The sequence below is a fragment of the Protopterus annectens genome, chromosome 8.part0 (assembly GCF_019279795.1).
Source record: "Protopterus annectens isolate FY-2018-M chromosome 8.part0, PAN1.0, whole genome shotgun sequence".
NCBI classification, from domain to species: domain Eukaryota; kingdom Metazoa; phylum Chordata; order Ceratodontiformes; family Protopteridae; genus Protopterus; species Protopterus annectens.
The window spans coordinates 706,409,403-706,416,902 of NC_056741.1; positions in this window are offsets into that span (position 1 = coordinate 706,409,403).

The following is a 7,500-nucleotide window of genomic DNA, read 5'->3' on the forward strand; positions in this document are numbered from 1 at the left end:
GGTCTGCATGTACACCACACAAGCATCTCAAAGTGTTTGAAGCACAATTAGTGTAGCATGTTTCCACTACAGACATCAAAGAGACAAATTCTCATCCCTCACACTTCAAAAACAAAGTGTGGGAATAGTTTGAAAAGCTGAATGATTATGTGGTGAGACAATGTCTACATATTACTTAAAATATGCATAGTTACATAGAGGTACACCAAAATAGTGAGGGAAAAGCAGTCAAATAGGAATAGTCAAGGGGTATCCAGAGGTAGCTCCCAACAAGCAAGCAACACCTCTGGTGCTGACACATCATATGGACCCACAATGGGATGAGAGCAAAGAAGACCCATAACAAATCTATTAGACTTTGAGAGCAGTGTGGGGCAGCTAGTGCATATCTGAAAACTGAAATATATTAATCGACTCCCTAAAAATGAAGTGAGACAACATTCCCATAGTATATCTGCTTTTAAGAGTCACATAATGCTAACTCAAGGGAAAAACTTTATATATGTTGTTAAGCCTTGTCTCATAGGCAGGACTAGTTATTTTTAGAACAGAGTGATCCTGCCACATCCACCAGTTAGAAGTACAGAGAAAAAATCCATGGCATGCTCTTGTAGTCATACATTTTTATTCAGCATTCAGTGCAGTATACTAATTGAATATTTCTTGGCAGCAAGCATCAGGTATGTTGGCATGAGACTTCTAAGTGAGGGGTAGATGACACAAGGTACACAATAATGAGATGGAATGTTACAGGAGGTGAACAACTTTTTTTAGAGTTATGAATTGCAAGCAACATCGTTTGAAATGTAATGAATTCATGAATCAGCTACAATACTCGCTTGTAATGTGCTCTGTCTTACTTGGTCAGTATGTTGTCCAGAGGAAAACTGAAAAATGACTGTAGTAGATGTTTGTGTTCCTTCACCATAGTCCCCAAAAGAAACCTTGTATAACTCCTGCAGCATCAGTACTGGGGTATTGGGGTACTTCTGACTATGACACAAAAGTTACATTCTTCATAAGGATTGAAACAACAGTAAGGAAGGAATTACTGAATATACAGAACAAGAGAAATCATATAGAGAGAATTTCAGCCTAAACAGCGCGTGCATGTTTATATTTTGCGTTTAACCCAAATACTAGCTTGAAATAGTAAGAGTTACCACTCTTCACCTTAGGGCCATCAAAAACCATAGTAAATAATATTACGTTTAAGCAGGTAACATTAGGAGTAAGTGATAGTTTATTCACAGTAGAATACAAACACACTTATCACAGGGGAAGTGGATCACACTAGTTGGTCTGCAGGGTTTGCATCTCATGAGTATAAAGAACTCCAAATGATGGTACATTAAAATGTCTGAATGAAGGCATGATGACTGATTTGATGTGACCTCCAAGTACCACACGACTATACATGGGCAGTCAGTCTCATGATAAGGACAAATACAGTACATTGTTATTACTCTAAAGAGTAATAAATGTTTTCCTGTCAAATTAAGGAAATGTGAAATAAGGAAATGGATGGTAAAGTTAGCTTTATATAAATGGGAAGAGAGTAAGTGTTTCTTTTTAGCTGCACAGTACTTCTCGTTTGACATACTGTAGTCACTTGGAAAGTTTTTGTTGAGCACACAGGTTAAGATGATCCAGTTCATGATGCTACATAGTACAAATAAGCAATAACAGTTGAGATTGATAGTTTCCATCACATGGGCCCTCAGTTTGGACCCTCATTTTTTCATTGAAGACATCAGATGCTCAGAAAAACAAATGCATACCATGCCTATGACATCAATTACAGTCTAACTGTGACATTATCTGTCTCATACTCTGCCTAATAAATTGTTGTCCTTTTACTCACGTGCTTACCATTACAGAAAGATGTGTCTGAGCTCCCTGTATGAAGTGTGACAGCATGTCCGACATACAGTCTGGATGGATTTACACTTAAATTGGACCATCAGTCAAAGACTTTCTACACCTATTCTATAGGTAGTACCCCGTTTCTCTCTTGTAGTTCTGAATTGATTCTACCGTTCAAATTGTATGATAGTTGTTATTTTATTTTTGCACATGGGGTCAGGGTGTCACTTCAACAGTGACAATCTAGAGCCAAGGTTTACACTGCTGGGTGTCTAGTCCTGACATGGTAGTTCAACCACACTGAATACTTGCACGCATGCTCACACCTATGGCCAATTTAGAGTATCCAAACCACCTACTGCATGTCTTTGGAATGAGGGAGGAAACTGAAACACCCAGAGGAACCCATACAAACACAGGGTGGACATGCAGACTATGCACAGAAGACACCCTAGGCAAGAATAGAAATGGGGAACCTCTTGCTGTGAGATGACAGCGCTATCAACGGTGTCACAGTGCTAACCTATATATCTATTTATACACACACACACACACACACACACACACACACACACACACACACACACACACACACACACACATACACACACACACAAACACACACACAGATATATACATACGCACAGAGATGAATATAGACAGACATGCATATGTCTTTTGCTGTGGTATGCACCACTATGTGTGCATGATGATAGCTGTGTAACATATATAAGCACATGCACACACACACCCACACACACACACACACACACACACACACACACACACACACACACACACACACACACACACACACACATACACACACACACACAAACACACACACACAGATATATACATACGCACAGAGATGAATATAGACAGACATACATATGTCTTTTGCTGTGGTATGCACCACTATGTGTGCATGATGATAGCTGTGTAACATATATAAGCACATGCACACACACACCCACACACACACACACACACACACACACACACACACACACACATAAAAATGTGTGTGTGTGTGTGTGTGTGTGTGTGTGTGTGTGTGTGTGTGTGTGTGTTAGCATTTATGCAGATATTAACAATTATATATCCATAATCACTTAATGTAAATCAGCTCCTTCAGAGCAGCTGATAAAAATGGCATGACAATCACACCAATAAATAGATGCATAGAAACACTCACTCAAAGCTGCATGTTTCTGATTAGAATATAAATTAATTTATGTGATATTCAGTGTGAACTTTAATCAACTGATTTACATGTAAAGCACCAACAAAAAATGAGAGGTGCGTCAACCCAACACAATACTGTGTTGGATTGATGCACTAGTACTAGATAAGTTCAAAGCCTAGGTTTTGTTGTCATGATGTAACAAATCTATGTTTTCTTATGTATACTACATTTTGTTTACTTTATTGATTAAGGTAATTCATGCATTAAAATTTACTGTTTTCTGCCTGGGCCTCTGCTGAAAAAGGACCTGTGTCCAGTCGGACCTTCCCAGTAAACAAATGTTAAATAAATAAATAAAAATAAACTGCAGTGGCTTCAGAATGGATGAGTGGTGAAATGCATACCTGTAAGACATATTCTCAAAAGACAGATCTTTCTTAGTATAGCCAAAACCAACCATAGTGCACTCATAAATAGAATTCATGCAGGAGAACAGCCTATAGATAACTTCTCTGCAAGTCAAAGTAGTAACTAACTTGTAACACAGAAAGATAAGAGGTGAGAGAATTACATAACAGCGAATTTTGATCCAGACAAAATGAAAGGCAGTGGTGCATAACAGAATAGTGATAACACTGCACAGAGTAGCTTCAGAAATGAACTGCAGACTTGCAATGCAAGGTATGAAAGCATCACTCATGGGAATCTCACAGTCTGAAACTGTCAAAAAGCAAGTAGAGGAGTCAGTCAAGAGCAAGTGCTGAAGAAAATATTACATTTAGCTTTAATTATTTCACTGCGGTCAGATGAAAGAGAGGTATGTGATACAGCTCAAATAAAGTGGCAGTTCTGTCATTTTGCTGTATAATTTCTGCCAGTACAGAAATTTGGACTGCAGCCTGTAGGACTAACAACTAAATTAATGAAACAGGCTGCAGCTGTACTTGGAAATGCATAACTCAGCACCAAAAAATAATTCCCAAAGTGAAAGTAGCAGAAAAAAGATACACATTACTCATTTGGAGAACTATGCTACCAGACACATAAAATGCTTTCATACTCATTTATGAATGATAAAAACTACACAGATTGTTATTGTTAAAATACATACAGCAAAAGAAGCTGACAATGAACAAATCCGGTAATGTAGAATTATGCAAAGCTATATGAAATGCATTGGATGTGGATTCCAAAGTAGGCGCTAAATAACATCTACCAAGAACTCCATCTACCAATGTTTGTGAGATGAACCAAACATGCTTTCTTCAGAAGTAGCAGCAGGTAATAAAATCAATGAAATACTGTTGTTTGGCAAAGACAAAAGCCACTGGCTATGCTAAATAACAGCTTAAAAGGGACTGAATAACTCTGTTTTCTAATCCTTTCCACAGAAACTAGAAGTCAGGAGAAGTCAGGTCATTAAAACATTTAGAAGATACCTTTCTTTGAAAATAACAAGCCATAAGCTAAAATAATGAATGACTCAACCTAAAAGGTGTTATGAGTAGATGAGAAAAAAAGGACTGTGATAAAAAGGCTGAAACTTCCTGTAGACAAGCCTGCCCAGAACCTACCCAGACAAGTCTTGAGCATGCTCAGAATTACACACTGCTCAAGGTAAACACTGCAGATTGTAAACAAAGAAATGCTGGGAATGTCCCTTTAAGCAAAAATACTACTACTGCTGCTGCTTCTGCTGCTGCTACTGCTATTACTACTTTTACTGCTACTACTACTTTTAGTGCAGCTGCTACTACTGTTATTGCTACTAGTACTGCTATTACTACTACTACTACTGTTGCTACTACGTCTACTACTGGTATTATCAATATCACTACTACTAATAATAATACTGCTAATACTACTGCAGCTAATACTAATACTGCTGCTATTGCTACCACTACTTCTACTGCTACTACTACTGCTGCTGCTGCTGTTGCTACTACTACCATTATTACTGCAATTGCATCCATTGCTATTACTACCACCACTACTATTGCTACTAATATTGCTACTACTATTACTAATATAACTACTACTACCATTACTGCTAATACTATTACTGCAGTTTCTGCAACTGCTATCACTACCACCACTACTACTGCTGTTGCTACTACCACTCTACAACTACTACTGCAGCTGCTATTACTGTTGTTAATACTACTACTACTACTACTACTACTACTACTACTATTACTGCAGCTGCTACCACTGCTTTTGCTACCACTTCTACTAGTGGTACTACTACTGCTGCAACTATTATTACTGCACCTACTACTACTGCTTTTACTCCTTCTACTACAACTACCGCTGTTGCTGCTACTACTGTTACTAATATTACTACTATTACAACTCCTGTTGCTACTACTACTACCACTAATAATACTACTAATAATAATACTGACCGCTAAACCAACAGACCTGAAACATCCAAGATTTAGCATTGTACAATATTAGTTTAATTTTGATTTGCAATCAAACATGCAACTTTGTTGGTTATTATCCATCTTCCTTTAGCTTAGCCTCATATAAAATAATTTATAAAACAATAAAAATAATTAACATTATAAATGCATACTATTTTCAATTTGAGTGTCTCCAGGAAGCCTCATCATCACCATATGAGAAGTGTTGCACCAAATAGTGTTTACTGTATGACAGTGTTTGTTTCTCAGCTGTCACTCATATTCTGTTTTGTAAAATGAGTTATTTTGTTTTGAGTGAGTGAAATTCTTTGGATTTCTTTTCTCTTCCTTGACAGTAAAATATAGCTTAAGACTTTAGTAACAAGTTTTTATAATTACCTGATAAACTTGTATCATTTAAAATATTATGTTAATACTTCTAATCATATTTGTTTGTCTAACAATGTGGTTATTTGTAAGAAATCTTTAGCTTGCTGGATGGAAGATAAAGTGTATGTACCTTATATAAAGGAATCAATATTCCTGGTTGGCCCTTAAGCCTGAACACCAATAAACCACATATGAACTTAAAGAGACCAATATTGAAAATATTTCAGTTTCTGTTTTAACGGATTTTACTATTCTTCCAGATAGTGGTGAGACAATATTATCCACAAGCTGCTTCTTCACATCATTATCTACAAATCCCAGCCAAGTTCCACCCTATGCCCATAGCCCACATATCATTACCTACATTCCACCCTATGTCGATAGCCTGCATATCATTACCTACATTCCACCCTATGTCCATGGCCTGCATATCATTACCTACAATCCACCCTATGTCCATGGCCTGCATATCATTACCTACATTCCACCCTATGTCCACAGCCTGCATATCATTATCTACATTCCACCCTATGTCCATGGCCTGCATATCATTACCTACAATCCACCCTATGTCCATGGCCTGCATATCATTACCTACAATCCACCCTATGTCCATGGCCTGCATATCATTACCTACAATCCACCCTATGTCCATGGCCTGCATATCATTACCTACAATCCACCCTATGTCCATGGCCTGCATATCATTACCTACAATCCACCCTATGTCTATGGCCTGCATATCATTACCTGCAATCCACCCTATGTCCATGGCCTGCATATCATTATCTACATTCCGCCCTATGTCCATGGCCTGCATATCATTACCTGCAATCCACCCTATGTCCATGGCCTGCATATCATTACCTACATTCCGCCCTATGTCCATGGCCTGCATATCATTATCTACATTCCGCCCTATGTCCATAGCCTGCATATCATTATCTACATTCCACCCTATGTCCATGGCCTGCATATCATTACCTACAATCCACCCTATGCCCATGGCCTGCATATCATTATCTACATTCCGCCCTATGTCCATAGCCTGCATATCATTATCTACATTCCGCCCTATGTCCATGGCCTGCATATCATTACCTGCAATCCACCCTATGTCCATGGCCTGCATATCATTACCTACATTCCGCCCTATGTCCATAGCCTGCATATCATTATCTACATTCCACCCTATGTCCATGGCCTGCATATCATTACCTACAATCCACCCTATGTCCATGGCCTGCATATCATTACCTACAATCCACCCTATGTCCATGGCCTGTATATCATTACCTACAATCCACCCTATGTCCATGGCCTGCATATCATTACCTACAATCCACCCTATGTCCATAGCCTGCATATCATTGTCTACATTCCACCCTATGTCCATGGCCTGCATATCATTATCTACATTCCACCCTATGTCCATGGCCTGCATATCATTACCTACAATCCACCCTATGTCCATAGCCTGCATATCATTACCTACAATCCACCCTATGTCCATAGCCTGCATATCATTATCTACATTCCACCCTATGTCCATGGCCTGCATATCATTACCTACAATCCACCCTATGTCCATAGCCTGCATATCATTACCTACAATCCACCCTATGTCCATAGCCTGCATATCATTATCTA